This window comes from Phyllostomus discolor, chromosome 5 (assembly GCF_004126475.2).
Source record: "Phyllostomus discolor isolate MPI-MPIP mPhyDis1 chromosome 5, mPhyDis1.pri.v3, whole genome shotgun sequence".
Taxonomy (NCBI): Eukaryota; Metazoa; Chordata; class Mammalia; order Chiroptera; family Phyllostomidae; genus Phyllostomus; species Phyllostomus discolor.
In genome coordinates, this window is record NC_040907.2 from 8276784 (window position 1) to 8292940 (window position 16157).

At 54.6% G+C, this 16157-nt stretch overlaps 1 non-coding gene across 1 annotated transcript; it reads right to left on the reverse strand.

Annotated features, from left to right (window-relative positions):
* Nucleotides 1-5790: 5790 nt before the first annotated feature.
* On the reverse strand, nt 5791-6013 carry LOC114498356. Its single transcript, XR_003684779.1, has one exon. It is a non-coding gene; the product is annotated as a small nucleolar RNA U85 (small nucleolar RNA).
* Between the last annotated feature and the right edge of the window lie 10144 nt (nt 6014-16157).

A 16157-nucleotide genomic window follows, 5' to 3' on the forward strand; every position in this document is an offset into this window, starting at 1 on the left:
AGTCAGATGCTGCTGTGAGCTCCGCCTTGCAGAGGAGGGACCTCACACACACACACACACACACACACACACGGCCCGACCCTCCGTGGAGGGTCTCTCAGGCAGAGGGTGGTGGAGCCAAGGTTGACTTAGACGCTGATATAAACTCAGCTCTCATTTTTACTCTAACCTGAACCTTAACCCTAACCTGACCTCGCTGATAACCTGACCCTGAACCTGACCTTACTGCCAGACTTACACACAAACCCTCACTTCAAGGCTGACTCGAACTTGATCGCTAAACCTGACGACAACAACAACAGCAAAAACACAGATTAGATGACGGTGGTGCTGGTGACAGCTAGTGGCTCTTTGTGCCAGGAACTTAGATACCCTTTCGTGTTTAAATCTTACACTCTTTAAATCTTAAATGCTTAAGAGCCAGGTGCTACTCTTATACCCATTTTACTGGGAGGAAAACCAAGGCCCTCAGATGCCGAGTCACCTGCCGAAGGCGAACAGCCGGCCAGCGCCGGGAGCAGGGTCTCACTCCGGTCCGTCTGATCCGGGGCCCGTTTCTCAACCAGCATGGGTGCAGAGACACCGCCAGCACACTCGGCTGTTTCTAATGTGGTTCTGTTATCGTTACTTTTTGGTCCTATTTTTCTGCCTGACCCTTCTCTCCTCAACCACCCTGGATCGAGACCCTTTGTCCTCCAGGGGAATTTGACCAAAAACATGTGCCCTTGTCCTCCTCCATGAAGCTGCTTCTGAAACCACTCAGGTTCCCTTGACGCGTCCCAGGCAGAGCCCGCGTAGAGACCCGGGGAGTCAGACAGCCCCGTGTCGCCTCCAGATAAAACCCCGTCAGCCTGCGACCGGGGCACGGCGTCCTCCAGCAGTCAGAGGCGTCCTGGCTCCCATGCACAGCCCACCGCCCGCCGCCTGGGGCTGGGGCTTGCTACCCGTCTGTTCCTGCTCCTCAGCGCTGGGGACATGAGCACAGTGACAGCCGTGAGGATAACTTCCAGAACAAAGCTAGAGCAATGTGCATGTTTACGGGTCTCCCTTCCCTTTCCAGCCCTCGCCGAGGCCGGTGAGCCCTTTTCAACCCCCACGGGAAACGGTGCTTCACGCCAGACGCAGAGAACTCATCCGTGTTCTCTCTCTCTCTCTCCGCGCCCTTGGCCGTCGGGAACAAGGCACTGTGAAAAATGATGGTCCAATTTTCCCAACGTGATCCATTTGCCATAATTTTTTTAAAAGGAAGAAAAGGAGGGAGCACCGTCAAACACCCGCTCTCCTGTCCCCCTCTCCTGCCTCCCCCGGTCAGAGTCCACGTGCTGGAGGACTGGCCGTGGCCCACGTGCCCGGCAGCCCCGATCCCATGGATCCCAGGCGCCAGGACGCATCTCCTGCTGTGGGTGTGCGGATGGCACAGGGTGGCACCGGACTTCAAAGGGAGCACGATACCTCCCCTCTCGCAGTCCTGCCCTGGCTACTGAAACTAAGGGGACAGAGTTTGAATGACAGCCAAAAGGAAGATGAGGAAGAAAGAGGAGGAGGCAGAGGAGGTGCAGCTGCCATCGCCAGAGAGGGGAGGACACCTGCCCTTTCCCTCATGTCCGAGGCGAGCGAGTAGCATGCCTAACCAGTTAGCTCTGGTTGCAGATTTTCCTCCTTTTTTGTTGCCCTGTCACCCCCTGTTTTCCCCAGTTAAGCTCCAAGAGAGAATCGGAAAAGGCTTTATTTCCCCGAGGCTGAGGAAAAGTGGAGAAACACAGCCACCTGCCTCCCCGTCTGCGGTCACCACTTTGTGGGCGCTTCAGACAGCCCGAGTCCCAGTCCACAGGCACGTTCCGTCTTCGTGTCGGTCTATTCCCCACGGACAGTAACGCGGGCTAGGCACCGTCTTCTGTGCCAGTGATGCCTTCAAACAAACGGAACCGAACCAACGTTCCTGCACTCGGGGGGGCTGACCATCTAGTGAGACGGGACGTTCAATAGACAATAGACTGGGCACCTGGTGTGCCGGACGGAGAAGCAGAGGAGGGGACAGGGAGCGTGGGTGTCAGGAAAGATGCTCGAGGGGGTGGGGGAGGAAGCCATGAGTCCTCTAGACAGAGGACTCGGCCAGTGCAAAGGCCCTGGGGCAGGCGGCCTGGCCAGTTCGAGAAGCTGCAAGGTGCCAGGGTGTGGTTGGAGCACGAAGGGCGAGTTGGGAGGTCAGACAGGAGCCGTGAAAGTATCGGGGAGCCGGTCACGTGGGGCTCTGCCAGCCACCGTGAGTTCCCTGGCGTTCACTGCGTGAGGTGTTCTCTTAACCTTGTGCCACGAATGAGAAATTATCATAGGAGCCAGGATGTGTTTGCGATGTGCTGGCTAGACGCCCTCCACATCCCCCTGTGGCCGAGGAGACCCCCCAGGAGCGTTCTCCATGGTGGGGCAGCCTCCTCTAGAGCCTGCTGCCGCCCCACGGAAGCCCTCAGGGCTGGCAGGTCCCGCACCCCGTGCTGGAAGATCTTCTGCCTCTGCTTCCTCAGTGAACGCACCCAGCCTTGGGCCTTCATTGCCCTCCACAGTCTGCCCACGGCCAAGTGTGCACACCCAGTGCCAGCCCTTCTCCCGGACTCCAGACGCACACACCCTACAGCCCGCTCCCAGTCCCCACCTGTGTGATAGGTGTGGTCTCATAACGTCCACAGCTACACGCCCGGTTCCAGTGTGAGTAGTCAAACCTGGGTACGCCCGGCCTGCCCCTCCCATAGCCTCCCCACCTCAGAAGACGGCAGCCTCCCCCCGACCCCCCCCCCCGAGCTGTGCAGGCGTCCATGACCCCTTCCTTCAGTTGTTCACGCCCCACGTCCACGCCATCAGCTAGTCCCGTCGGCTCTACGTTCAAAGCATGGAGACCTGACCCCGTCCCACCGCCGCCTCTGCCGCCACCCCGATCTGTGCCGCCACTGCCTGGCTCTTGCTTTGACCATGACCACAGCCTCCTAACTGAGCCGCCGGGCCTCACGCACTGAGACTCTCTCCTCAACCTAAAAGCCCAACGGCCACTCCTGTGCTCAGAGCCTCCACGGCCCCCATGTCTCTCAGAGTGGGAGCTCAGGCCCACAGCCGCGCTGTCCACTCAGAACCTGCCGGCACGGAGGGAGGGTTCTGCGCCTGTGCTGTCCAGCGTGGTAGCTGCAGGCCGCACGTGGCTGCTGAGCACTCGGAATGGGGTCAGGGCTGCTCCATTCCTTTCTCGCTGTAATTGGATTACACTTAAACCGTCCTGTGTGGCTGGCGGTGGCTGCCCTGCTGCACAGTGTGGACCCACCAGGCCCAAGGGAGTCAGCCCCGCCCTCGGGCTCTCGTCCTGTCTTTGGCCTCTTCCCCTGTCCCCTGACTCGCACACCCGCCCCGTCCCAGCCACGCTGACCTCTTGTGTTTGCCCCTCGGAAATGCCGGCCTCAGCCCTGCTCTGGGCTCTTTCCACGGGTGTTGTCTCTGTATGAAAGGCGCCCCCCGGACAGCTGCGTGGGTGGCCCCTGGCCTCCGTCAGGCCTTCTGCTGGAGCCCACCCCACCTCCCACCGCGTCCGCTCCCACTCTACCTGCCTTACCCTCCTTCCCTTTTTTACTTTACTGCTCGCCTGCCGGCCAGTGGCATCATCACTTACTTTTCAGGTCTGTTGTTTTATGTCCACCCTCTGACATGCCCGCTCACCCAGGGTGGCCACCGCTGAGTCACCGGTGCCTTGGAGGGGGTGTCCAGTGCCTGTTTGTTAGAAGGACTCAGTCGGGGAAGGCTGGCCCCCTCCCTGTGGTGCCCCATATCCTCTTTGGGGCGCGCTGATGTCTGTGGCTTCCTCCTGGAACGTGTGGCTTCCCCAACTCTGTCCATTCATCAGCCAATCAGAGAGAGCCCGCTCCTTGCCAGCCTGCTGTCAGGTGCTAGGGACACCGCAGGGACCAGGGTAGCCAAGAACGTGTGCCCTCGGGGGGCTGACATTCACTTCAGGACACAGACGCTGAGCAGCAAACGGAGAAAGCAAAGGTGTAATCAGCGTTAGGTAGAAGCGAGGGTCAGGAAGGAGAGAGCGAAGGCGTATGGGGTGAATGGAGAGCGTGGAGGCCTGTCTGAGGGAGGAGAAGGGCCCAGCTCAGTGGAACCGGGGAGGGTGTCCCACGAGGAGGGAAAAATGAAACGAATGGGAGCGGCAGACGCCGAGGGCCCTGCGGGGAGGAGGGCTGAGGTGCTAAGCTCTCAGGGATGCGATGCAGGTGACTCGGGGGTGCGGGAAGGGCACCCAGCAGAGACGGGCCCCAGGTCCGCCTGAGCCTCAGGTCCGCCACTCCCTCTTCCGTCCCTGAAGCTGGCTTCGGTCCCCGTCCCCGCTGAGCGCCCAGGATGTCCGTATCCTACAACCTCTGCTTCGCGGCACACTCTCGGGTGAGATCTCACGCAGAAGCCTCCAAATAACCAGTGTGAGTGGAGCTGTTCTGGTGACAGGTGGGAGTCCACACCTTTCCCACCCCTCCTTGGGTCTGCTGAAGGCCCCTCGGGGACCTGGGTGAACCCCAAAGATTCCGGGAGCTTTAGTTAGAAGCCCCCTGCCCCTGGCAAGCGTGGCGTCAGGGAGCTCGGCTCTGCCTCCTCTGGTCCGCGTCTGTGCGGGAGCCTTATCACCACACGCAGCCTGTCACCTCCTTCCTGGTGGGACATGTCCTCCCTGACGTCCCCTGATGGGGCCCTGAAGCGTGGAGCATTCTGGAGCGGACCGTAGATGGCACCTAGCATGACTCTCTTAGTAAACGCCGGGAGTTGGCCGCCCCACCCCATCCGGTCCCACTTCCTGGCGTCTAAGACTTCTCTGAAGAGCAAGTTTTAACACAAATGCAGGCTCCACAGTCGGGGGTGGGGGTGCTTAGAGACCTGCCATTTTAGCACGCGTCCCAGGCGACCTGAGTGCAAGGAGTCTGGGGATCCCTCTTCGAGAGGTGCTGTCTTGGAGGACATGCAAGTCGCCCGTCGCGTGGAGTGGTCCCGAGTGGAGCCCCACCTCCAGTCCGCTAACTAGAGTCGTGTTATTTGTTGAGCTGTATTCCAAAAGCAAGAAAGATTCCGCGCAATTCAAGGGTCAGGGTAGGCAGCTGGCGTTTCAATTAAAAATAATCTGTGATGGTGTCAGACTAATGTCATTACCTGAGGGACAGTGACCCCCCCACCCCACCCATAAATTACCGGGGTGAGGGCTCCAGTGCCCCATCGCTGTGACAGGGGATGTGGAGTTCTCCATCGACAGCCCTGATCTGTGTGGCAGAGAGAAATCCTGTCTCCGGACATGAAAGGTCGGGCACGCTCTGCTCTCCTCCTGCTTTGCACGCTCCCTTGTCAATTCCCAGTCACGTCATCTGTCTTCTGTGTGCAGATGGCTCCTCAGGCAGGAGCCCCATCCTGCGAAGTCCAGAACCCCCCATGCCCCATTCAGCATGCAGCACATAGTAGGAGTTCAAGGAGAGTTTGTGGGTGACCGATTCAGTCACCATCGGAACCAGCCACATCGCCAGCATGGCCCAATGTGCAAAGTGAAACTGCAGGTTCAAATGTCATTAAAAATTTTCAAACATTATTGAAACTTTTGAGACGGCCACGGCATGGGCTGTGGAGCATGGAACCACGCTCGGGGATCCCCTGAGTGTGGGGACGGTGGGTCCACACAGATCACATGCTCATGAAGCCGGCCCGGGTCATCACTGCCTTTTCTTTCCCCAGCCACCCGATGGCCAGACCTGTGTTTCCTCTCTCAGTGGCCACAGTGCAAGCCACGTCCTTTGGGACCCTCCATGCTGGTCCCACGAACATGCCCTGCCCCTGCTTTCTCACCCCAGACACCCCAACTTCTTCCTGGCAGCGGGGAAGAACCCTGTCTATGGGAGAGAGGTCGTTCCAAAGCAGGAAGGACTTCTTGTTGGCCCGCCCTTCCAGAGAACACACAGACCTCTGTGTCGCCCCTGCACGGCCTGCGACTCCCCGGGACCCTCCCCCCCCCCCCCCCCCCCCCCGCCCAACACACACACACACACACACCGATGAAGGCAGGGGCCGCAGGTCTGCAACTCGAACAGCATAAAAGCCGTCCGCTGCCTCGGAGGCAAAGAGTGGCTCAGACAGCCTTCTTCTTGCCTGCTGTTGGCTCACCCACCACCCCCACCACCCCAGCCCCCAGCACCCAGCACCCAGCCGCCCAGCCCCCAGCTGCCCAGCACCCTCTAAGCCACCAAGTTGTAGCGGCCTGTTTCCTTCTCAGCGCCCCTGGTGGACTGAGTGCCCAGGGAGGACAGGGGCCAGGCCTGAGAACCCCCAGGGACTTGAACAGACCCTGGCACATTTTCAGCACTTAATTAGTGTTTGTTTAAACGAATGCAAGGAAATTAATAAATTAAGCCCAGATGGCAAAGTTGGCTTCTTATGGCTTGTGACGGGGTGTTTCAAACCGTCTTCTGGATTATCTGCCATGAGAGCACTAAAAGTGTATTTTAAAAAGCAAAACACTGAAGCCATGTTGAACCCCTGTTAGCGTCTTCCGGAACCTTCCTTCCCGCCACAGGTGGTCCTGGGAGCAGCAGCAGCAGCCTCACCTGGGAACTTGTTAGAAATGCAAATTTGCAAATTCTCAGGCCCCTCCCCAACCCCCTGAGTCAGACACCCTGAGGGGGGCCCAGCGGTCTGTGTTTGAACGAGACTCCGGGTTATTCAAACGGCCCTCCCCTGACAGGACCAGACGGTGCCCGGAGGAACACAGTTTGGGAAGCAGGACTTACGGCATTCTCTTCCAGGGGCGCTTGGATTTAAACACAAATTAATTGCTTGCAGCAGTCTTGACAATGTCAAAGAACTAAATTCTGTTGTGGAGTTTTACCTAGTAAGTCAAAATCCCGTAAGGCTGGTTCTTGATAAAGACGTTTATTTGACTGGGCCAGGAGGACACTTGGGTGAGAGTAAGAGAAAAAAGGTGAATGCTCATATTAAGTGTCTTTGTTTTTTAGTGCTGTTTGTGGGGAGTTAGGAGGAGAGACATATACGGTAAAGGAAATACTGGTGTGTGACCTAAAGCCCTACCAGGGCTGTGACCTTGGACAAGTCAGACAGTGTGAGCCTTCATTTCTTCACCTGAACACACGGAGGTGCACACGGGGCTGCCACGAAGGCCGGGCGGGCTGTGCTCTGCACGAGAGCACCCGGCCGATCAGCAGGCTTTGCCCCTCCCAGAGGAAGGGGCACCTGTGTGTAACTCACGCAGACACCCCACCGGCCGGCCCGGCCGAGTCTCGGTGATCCCTGGCGCTGCCTGCCTCGTCAAGTTGTGAGGACCCCAGAGATGGCGAGTGAGAAGCAATTTCACAACTACAAGGGCTGGTATGAATACGAGATAGGGCTCTGTTTTGGTCGTTGCTGCAGCAACATGCTCGTATTCTGACAGTTCATCCAGCCAGGCCAACCAAAGGCCTGATATGCTCACGGAACACAAATCACTCCCATCCACAGGAGCTCACGCGGCCGGCACGTGAGACACCAGCAAGACCTCTGCGTCTCAGGACTCTGCGCCCCTGTGGAGCCCCCCGCGCCCGTGAAGGTGCTGCCCCTTTGTGAGATCGTCCCAAAGGCCTGGCAGGGACCTGTCACAGTCTCTAGGATGCTGTAGCTGAACCTGCGCCACCAGCTGGTCCGGTGCTCAGTGGTAGACCGTCAGGGGCTCTGCTGGGTGGGGCTGAGCCGGCCTGGGATGGGGGAGGGCCCCCCACCCAGAACCCCAATGCTCTTCAATCGGGCGGTGGGCCCTTGGAGGGGAGCCGGGCCTGGACCCCGTCGATCTCATGCGGACGAGGGGAGAAGACCCTCTCTGGCCTTTGCATTGGGAACGCAAATGAAATTCTTGTGTGAACCCAGCCAAATTCCCCGTCGACCTGCTTCCTAAAGTCCAAAACCAATGCATAAAATCGAGCACCAAAAGCACTTTTTGTCCAAGCAAACTGTCCTTGCTCATTGCCACCTTGTGGCAGCTCAGCACTATAGCACCAGCTGAGGTGAGCGGACACGCACCTTTGGGGCACTTGGGACATCTGTAGAATTTTCCGTCCTTGGGATCGCCCCCTTTGTTTTCTCTTCCTCCGTCTGCTGTTGGAGAAACAATGAGCGCATGTCACTGAGGTATCTGGGTAATCGGGATGAACTTGGCCCACCAGCCCCCACTTTTCCTTCCACCCACCCTGCCCCCTTGACACAGAACCTTGTGAGGCTCCTTGCAGCCCCCAAATGTTCTGGTTTTCCCCAAGGGGACCTGGGCTCCCCAGGGAATATACTAAAAATAGGCCTTATTTTGTGTTGTTTGTTTTGCAAATCGAAACTCCATCTCGGCCCCGCCCCTCGGGGCTCCCTGGGGACTGTCTGCACAGGGAGATAAGGTGGCTGGCTGGGTGCCGCAGGGCTGCCGGGTCTTTAAACACGGTTTAATTAAGTTCCAGCCAACAGGCGACTTGTGCAGCCCGTGGGCTCTCGGGAGATAAGACACAAGACACATCCGGAGATGAAGGGCAATGAAATAAATCAGAGGCAGCACAGCCCATTTGCAAATGCAAATCCTCCCGCCAGGAGCCCTGCCCTCCGCTGAAGGAGCCCAGAAGCCTGGTCCTGGGATGAGAGGCCGCTGGCAACTTCTGCCCGTTCTCCGTGCACAGCTCTGACGGCGTCCGAGCGTGGGAGTCACTGGGATGGGAAGGGCAGGCGAGCTGCCCCAGTGCAGGGGAGCATGCCTTCTCAATCCCAGAAGCTGATCCCCAGGGGCTCTTTCCTTTGGATCCTCCCCCCAGGATGTGGGGGCATGGAAAGGGCGTGGTCTCTCCGTGTGACCAGTGCCTGCCCGGTGCTGCCTTCCTGAGAATTCTAACCACATTCTGCCGTCTTCCAGGGGCAGGATCTTTCTGCCTCTTTCTGCAGCAGCTGCCCGCCCCCCTGTCCCGTTCTGCACGTGGAATATGAGTTCCCAGGGCTTTGGGGCTCCTCCATGGCACATATATATATATATAATGCAATACGTATTGTATATTATATATGTTACCTATGTTATACATAATATACATTATATATATATATATATATAAATACATGAGCATAGCCCCCACCCAAGAAAGCATAACTGTTTCTCGACTCAGTGCTGGGTAAACTGAAAGCTCCAAACCTGAAGGGATGTCTTCACCTCAACTCCTTCACTAACGGCAGAGTGTGCTTGCCTTTGCCAAGGCACCTAGATCTTAGCAGTAGAGTTCTTGACAGATTTCCTGGCGTGTGGTACAGACCCAGAGTAACTCTCACACTTGGAATTCACGGAAAACCTCTATAGACTCTACAGCAAGTCTTTGAATAACATCGTTTTGTTAAAATATTGATGAAAAAAATCAATTCCCAGCCGGGTCCACAGGCTGTGTGGGGTCGATGCTCTCCTTGGCCCCCAGTTCCCCCCCTCCCCCTGTGCCCCGAGTACCTGCACAGGATGGGAGCTGACGTGTCCGAGGTGTTCCCGTCGGGGTGAGTGAGGGTACGTGTGAGTGTGCCCTGGGGTGGAAGGGCCCCAGCCCCCCACAACCCTGGGCTAGGACAAGTGGGTTGGAAAATAATCATCTAACTTGTTTTCATTCATCTTTCTTAAATGTATGTGTAGCTGATGTTTCTTTCGATTGTTAATATTGGAGGTGCTTTAGGTCTTTCTTTAGGAGCTTGGCGGTGTTTTCGTGACCAGAAATATGCTGTAGGAACTTAACTCTTGTGTATATCAATTAGCCTATGGTAAACTGCTTTCCTAATAGGCCATTTTATTTAAAGGCGTGGTTTTCAAGCACCTAGGGACAGTGGTGAGTGGGGGCTTACTCTACACCCCTGGAGGAAACTGGTGTCAAATCCACCGGTACAGTGAGCTTTGCCCTGTGGTTTCTTTGGAGTCACCCGCCCTCTTCCTCTCCCCTCTCCAAAATCCACGATTTGCCCGCTGGGCAACCTTGAGAAGCGCATCCTTTCATCTGCCATCTCTGAGCTTCCATTTTCTCCTCTATTTGAAGACAGTGTCTGGGGCCTTTAGAAAGCCCTGGTATCTCATCATCCATATATTTACTACGCAATTCATTCCATTTTTAAAAAAGTCTGTTTTGCTTTCACCCAAGAGAATTTATGTATCAACCCCTGGTGGGTCTGGATGGCAAGGACAGGCCAAGGGCACGCAGCTCCAGGGCGCAGTCACGACAGACCTTCAGGACCCGGGTTTATGACTGCGACAAGGCTCTCCAGGTGTAGCAAGCGGCCATTTGGCTGAAGCAGAACCTTGAAACACGGGCACCGTGGCAGGAGCGTGTGGGCAGCTCTGCACAACAGCCTCACCCCCGAACTCATCTCCACTTGTAGGTGCACTCTCGTGAAGTTACCCTTGGCCGAATTTGATGGGGGAAATTACACACTACAGTGAGGCCCAGGCATCACGGGGTTCCCAGGAGAATCGGGAAAGGGTCGTCTCGAGGTCTGTTGCTGGGGCCAGAGACTTAAGTGCCTACAGACACCGGGCAAGTGACGGTAATGAGAAAAGCAAGCCGGAATTAATGTTTTACAGTTCCCCTTCGCAGTGAGTTATGTGCCTTTTTCTTTAGTCTGCTTTTAATTTTCCCATCTTTGATAGAAACATGGGCAGAGGGAAATATTTCTCCATTATAGGAGATATTTTTTGAAGGGCTCCTTAGCCATAATGTAAGGGTAATAATTGAGAATGTAAATGTTCAATTATTGCTTAATGAAAAACAATAACCGCACCATGCAAGCCAAATTTATTCTTTATTAAAAAAAAAAAAAAAATACTAGTTGGGACATCTGGTCTACCACGGATGTAAAGCTGGCTCTACCTCCTGTACTCTGTATTCAGGAGCCTATCTATCGTAAGCCCAAATTCAGAATATAATGGAGATGGGGGAAAAACACATAAAACTTTTAATGTAGCTTCTTCTATTACCATATTCAACAAAGACATAAAGGGACCTTCCGAAGAAGAACTTTCAGAGCGTGCATTTTTAGGACGGTATTATAGTGAGGTTCTAGTATATTTCACCCGCAATGAGCCCTTCCCTTCAACTGGACAGTAGGGTGGCATAAACCAGTCTAGGGAATTCTCCATGGACCTTTACAAAACTGAGAAATTTTGGATTCATTTTCTCTCTGTGCAGGAGGGAGCTAGGGAAGAAGCAAAGTATAACTTTGTCCAAAAATGGAAATGGGAGATTTTTCTTTTGCTTTTGTGTTGTGAGACTTTTTAAATTCTTCTTTCTAGTAATTCACTGAAACCCAGGGAACTTAAATAAAAAAATAAGAATCAAAAAAATCTTTCATACTTACCTAAATTTCACATCATTTATTTGATGAGAAATTACTTGTCTGTTAGCAGCCATTTATCTACTCAGTCGTCACAACAGTTTCCAGTTCCGACTTCACCTGAGAGGATCATCGCTGCCTCTGATTTAGAAGTTGTATCTCTTCAACTAGATACTAATGAACCACTTGAGGACAGAGATGCTGTGCCTCATTCTGCATTCCCTGGATCATCGGGAACCTTCTCCTCTGCGTTACAATGACACGTCTAATAGTCTCCCCCTTGAGAGAGCATGTTTATGCGCCTCTGCATCCCAGCCCACAGGCATCGCCGTGCCTGTAATTAGTAGGAGCCCAGGAAATGTTCATTGACTGAATATCTAAACGAATTCTACCAACCGTGAGGCATCTGCCATTATCGAGGAGAGCGGTGATAACTACAAAGGTGTTTGGCAACAAATAAATCACCTCTTCAGGTATTACTGGATTGAGAAAACAAGAAGGGTGTTTTCCCTGAACTGAGGCACTGTCAGCCATCCTTGGTCAGAACAATAGACTCAGGTGTGAGTTACCTATTGCTGTAAAACAAACCACCCCCAACCCATAGCGACAACAAGCGTTTGTCACTTCAGTTTCTGGAGATCGGGAATCTGGTAGCGGCTTAGCTGATGCTTCCAGCTCAGTGTCTGTGATGAGGTGGCAGTCAAGCTACGATCATCCGGGGCCACCGTCACCCAAAGGTTTAACAGGCTGGAGGCAGGCGGCGTCAGTCCCCCACCAGCTGGGCTTCTCCGGAGCTCTGCTCAGTACTCAGCAGTGATTTTCCTGGGAGAGACAGATGGAGAACCAAGAGAAAAAAGAGAGAGTGTCCAGGACAGAGGCTCAAGTCCATTGTCCCCTGTGCTCAGGAATGCCACACCACTGCGGGGGAAGACTGGACGAGGGTGGGAACAGCAGGAGGCAGGGATCCCAGAGTGGGCGCTTGGGGGCCTGCATTCATTAAATGGGGATATTCAGTACCGGTGTTGATTGCAAAGAGGCATGGGGGCTTCTGTCTTGGAAAACTGTAAAATTCTCTTTTCTGCTGCTCCCTTCCCTGTGTCTCCTCCTCTCCTCTGCACACTGGCAGGTAACACTGAGTCTCTGTCGAAGGATGAGGAATATTAGCTTATTGGGGTGAAAGTCAACAGTGGTCTGCAAGGAACCCCTCTGCAAGCTGAGCTGGCCTGTGCAGTTCCAGAAAAGGCATCGGCTTCATAGCCTCTGTCCTCCCAGCCTCGAGGGGCCAGCGTGAATTCAGCGCTTGCCTCTCATCGTGGGATCAGGACGGAGCTTGCCACACCAACGGGAGGGGTCCCCAAGTCAGAGCAGGTCTGCTGGGCCCGACTCCTCAAGGGCCCAGACTGTGCGTTCCGCCTATGGCCCTCTGGCCCAGAGGGCATCCGGCTGCAAGTGCAGAATGGTCGTCCTCCGTGAACTAGAGCTGGCGCTTCATGGATGCTCGCTGGGCGAACAAGGGGCCCCGGGTCAGGTAGCATCTTAACAGACCAAACTCCCTGATGCTGTCTTGGTCCTGGCTCTTGAGGGCAGGGTTACCAAAATTTCAGGGGGAGCTGTGGGTTTAAAATACCTCATGCCAATGTGTATGTGAGCGTTTGGATAAATACCGCCTGCAGTTTCCTGAGCTTCCCTTGCTGGAGACCTCATCAGGTTTCGTGACAATTCATTTCATTTTTTCCTGGCTGCTTATTAGGTTCTCTGGAGAGAGAACAGGGTCTCTCTTGTTCATGATGACCTCCCCTCCACCTCCGTAACTGGTCCAGCGCAGGGCTCCTGGTGGGTCTTCAGTATAGTCGCACGAAAGAATGAGGGAGCAATCCTAGAAACTCGTCTCATTTAAACTTGGACTCAGCCTTTGAAAGGTCTGAAGTCAGCCAACTCTGGAGAAGTCCAGACTGGAAGAAGAGGGAAGCTATGGCAACCCTCGTTTCCTTTCTGCTCCTCCAACTGGGTGGCCCCATTGCTTGCTTCCTGCCTGGCAGCGCCAGTGGCTGGACTCCCCCGAGGTTTGGCCCATGTCCTCAGCTCCAGTCCAAAAAGCAATAGACACTGCCGAGCCCTCTCACTCCCGCTCCGCACTAGTGGGCCTCTTCGGATACTTGGTCATTTGTCCACGCCCTGTTATCCAGGACCCCCTGCTGCCCTGCGAGTTGAGAGTCAGGGGGTGGGAAGAGAGAGGAAAGAAGGGAGAGAGAGAGAGACAGAGAGAGAGAGAGAGAACAAACAGGAACACTTGCGTGTGTGCATAGCTTCCAAAATTCTCCTCCCCTGCCTCTGCGCCGCTCTTCGGGGAGCCGAAGCTGCCCAGTGAGTGTGAGGCAGACACTGCGGTCAAGGGCGAGACACAACAGCAGGTCCCCGAGTTCTTTCCTTGAGCAGACTGAGGGAGGGTGGCGAGAAAGGGATCCAATCACGATGACGCGTCGTTTTTGTCTTATACCAATTCCAATCGATCGGTAATTGGCTGCCCGGATGGCTGTGTCATGAAGGATTCTGAGGCTGGGCTCCAGCTCAGCAGAAAAGCACGACCGGATCAATCGGCGCCGCCCTCCACGGGCCCAGGAAGGCGGGGTGGCAGCTCCTGAGTCACAGACGCGCTGCAGCCTGGGGTGTTGGTCCAGTGTCGTTAGAACAATGGGAAAGCTCGAACGTTCTGGCCTCCTTATTTACTGCAACATAAACATGTGACTAAATAGCATCAGTGTGGGGAATAACTGGGCTGTCTTTGCACATGCGGAAAGGGTAGAGGGAGAGAAAGGTGAGGGTTGCACTGCTGTTGCCCATGTTCTAATTTTTTGGGGGGGGGGTTTCTTCATTTTTTTCCTTTCTTTCTTGCATTCAGGTGACCCCATGGAAACCAGAGCCACATGAGTAATTAATACCCGACACGTGGAGTGTTAGGCAGATCATGCACTTAGAGAGTAACAGCAAATCAGTTTTCTCTGATCCAAGTTTCAATTAGTTGGTAGGGACGGCTCTCAGGCTCCTGACTTTCTGACCCCAGAAGGTGCTTGGACACCTGAGCCCCGGGGCTGTTAGCTGACACCATGCAGCATTGCCATCCTGGTAGAACGCCAGGACGCCAGTTGCCCACAAGACAGCATGTGGCCAAGCACCCAGGGACAGAAGAGGTGCCCGGCCCTCTGGGAGGGTCCTGGGTTTAACTGAAATGAGAACAGCACTACCTACAGGCTTCAGCAAGCTCTCAGAATGGACCCTTGAACAAGAATTCTGTTTTGTCCATGCAGCGCTGGTCAGTGACAAGAGCCCTGGACCCTGTGGTGCAGACCCAGGCTCCAGGCTTCGAGGATGTCAGCTCGTGGTGGAAACCTAAGCACCACACACACATCCCCCGTCTGGATGACAGTTTTCTCGTCTGTATCTGAGCAGCGTGAGTCAGATTGCAAACTGGTAGCTGGGGAGAGAGTGTAGCCTACGGGAACGTATCACTTGGCTTGCCAGGTAACATTATAATCTAAAAAAAAATTAGTTCCCGGCAGTTACAAATTAGGATTTTTGCATTAAAAAGCCTGACAGCTCTTGAAAAGTCTGAAACATGAGGTTTATGTCCCCTCCGGGCAGCAGCTGGCTTCCCTCTCAGACGTGACACACGCTCTCCGGGTCGCGCAGACCCCTCCCACCCCAGGTGACTCATCCGCTCGAAGCGCCCGCCTGGATGGCTCTTGCTGGCGCTTGAATTTTAGACCCTAAGTCTAGATGATTTCTCGGGGTCCCTTCTGCCTGGTCCAGACGAACAAGGTTGTCTCGTTGTGTTACATAGCCTATTGCTGTATAACAAACTTGTCCAGCACCGTGGCTTCAAGCAACCATTCCTTCATCACATCTTATGACTCTGCAGGCTAGGACGCCGACAGGGCCCACGGGGACGTGCTCTCAGTTGCGTGTCCTGTCGGCGGAGGTCATGTGCTGCTGTTTCGCTGGCGGATGAGCTGCTATGCGGGTCCAGGGTGGCTCTTCGCACGTGTCTTGGCAGGGATGGCTGGAAGGCTGGCCTGTGCTTGGTCTGTCACCTGCAGCACCTGCATGCGGCCTCCCTGGCCCCACGTGGAACTGAGGTAACCACAGCCACCATGGCGGTTGAGTGCTCCCTCAATGAGCCTTCCGGAGACCCAGGCAGAAGCTGCAGGCCTCCGGAGACCTAGCCTTGGAAACCCCAGAGCATCCCTTCTGCCGCCTCTTGTTCTTCAAGCAGGTCGCTAAGGCCAGCCTAGCCACAGGGAGGGGAATTAGACTCCACAGGAAGACTAGGAAAGAATTGGTGGTGTCTTGGATCTACCCCAAGTCTATTATCCAAATTCTACTCTCCTGAGTTGGAAGATACTCCTTAGGCTAAAAAAAAAGTCTTCTAATAACTTGCTATGTTTCCAACAGAATCATCCCTGAGCCCAGAAGCAGAAAGACAGGTTTGTTTAAGAGGCAGCTCCCTGTAGACTGTGCCCCTGCCTTTTTAGCTGTTCCCTGTGGTGTGTAGTATTACACAGGACACTCTCTGGGACACGAGAAATTGAACTTCAAGCTTTCATAAGAAAGAAAAGAAATTATTGATGCATCCCAGTGAAAGCCGCTACATAGTTAACTATGCAAAGCAGTCTAAGTGTGTTTTTTGAAATTCCCTTTCTTCTATCTGATGTAAAACACAGCCACACAAAGAAATAATGAAACAACCGAGCCAATGCTTTATAACGTATAAAAACGCAATTTGTATG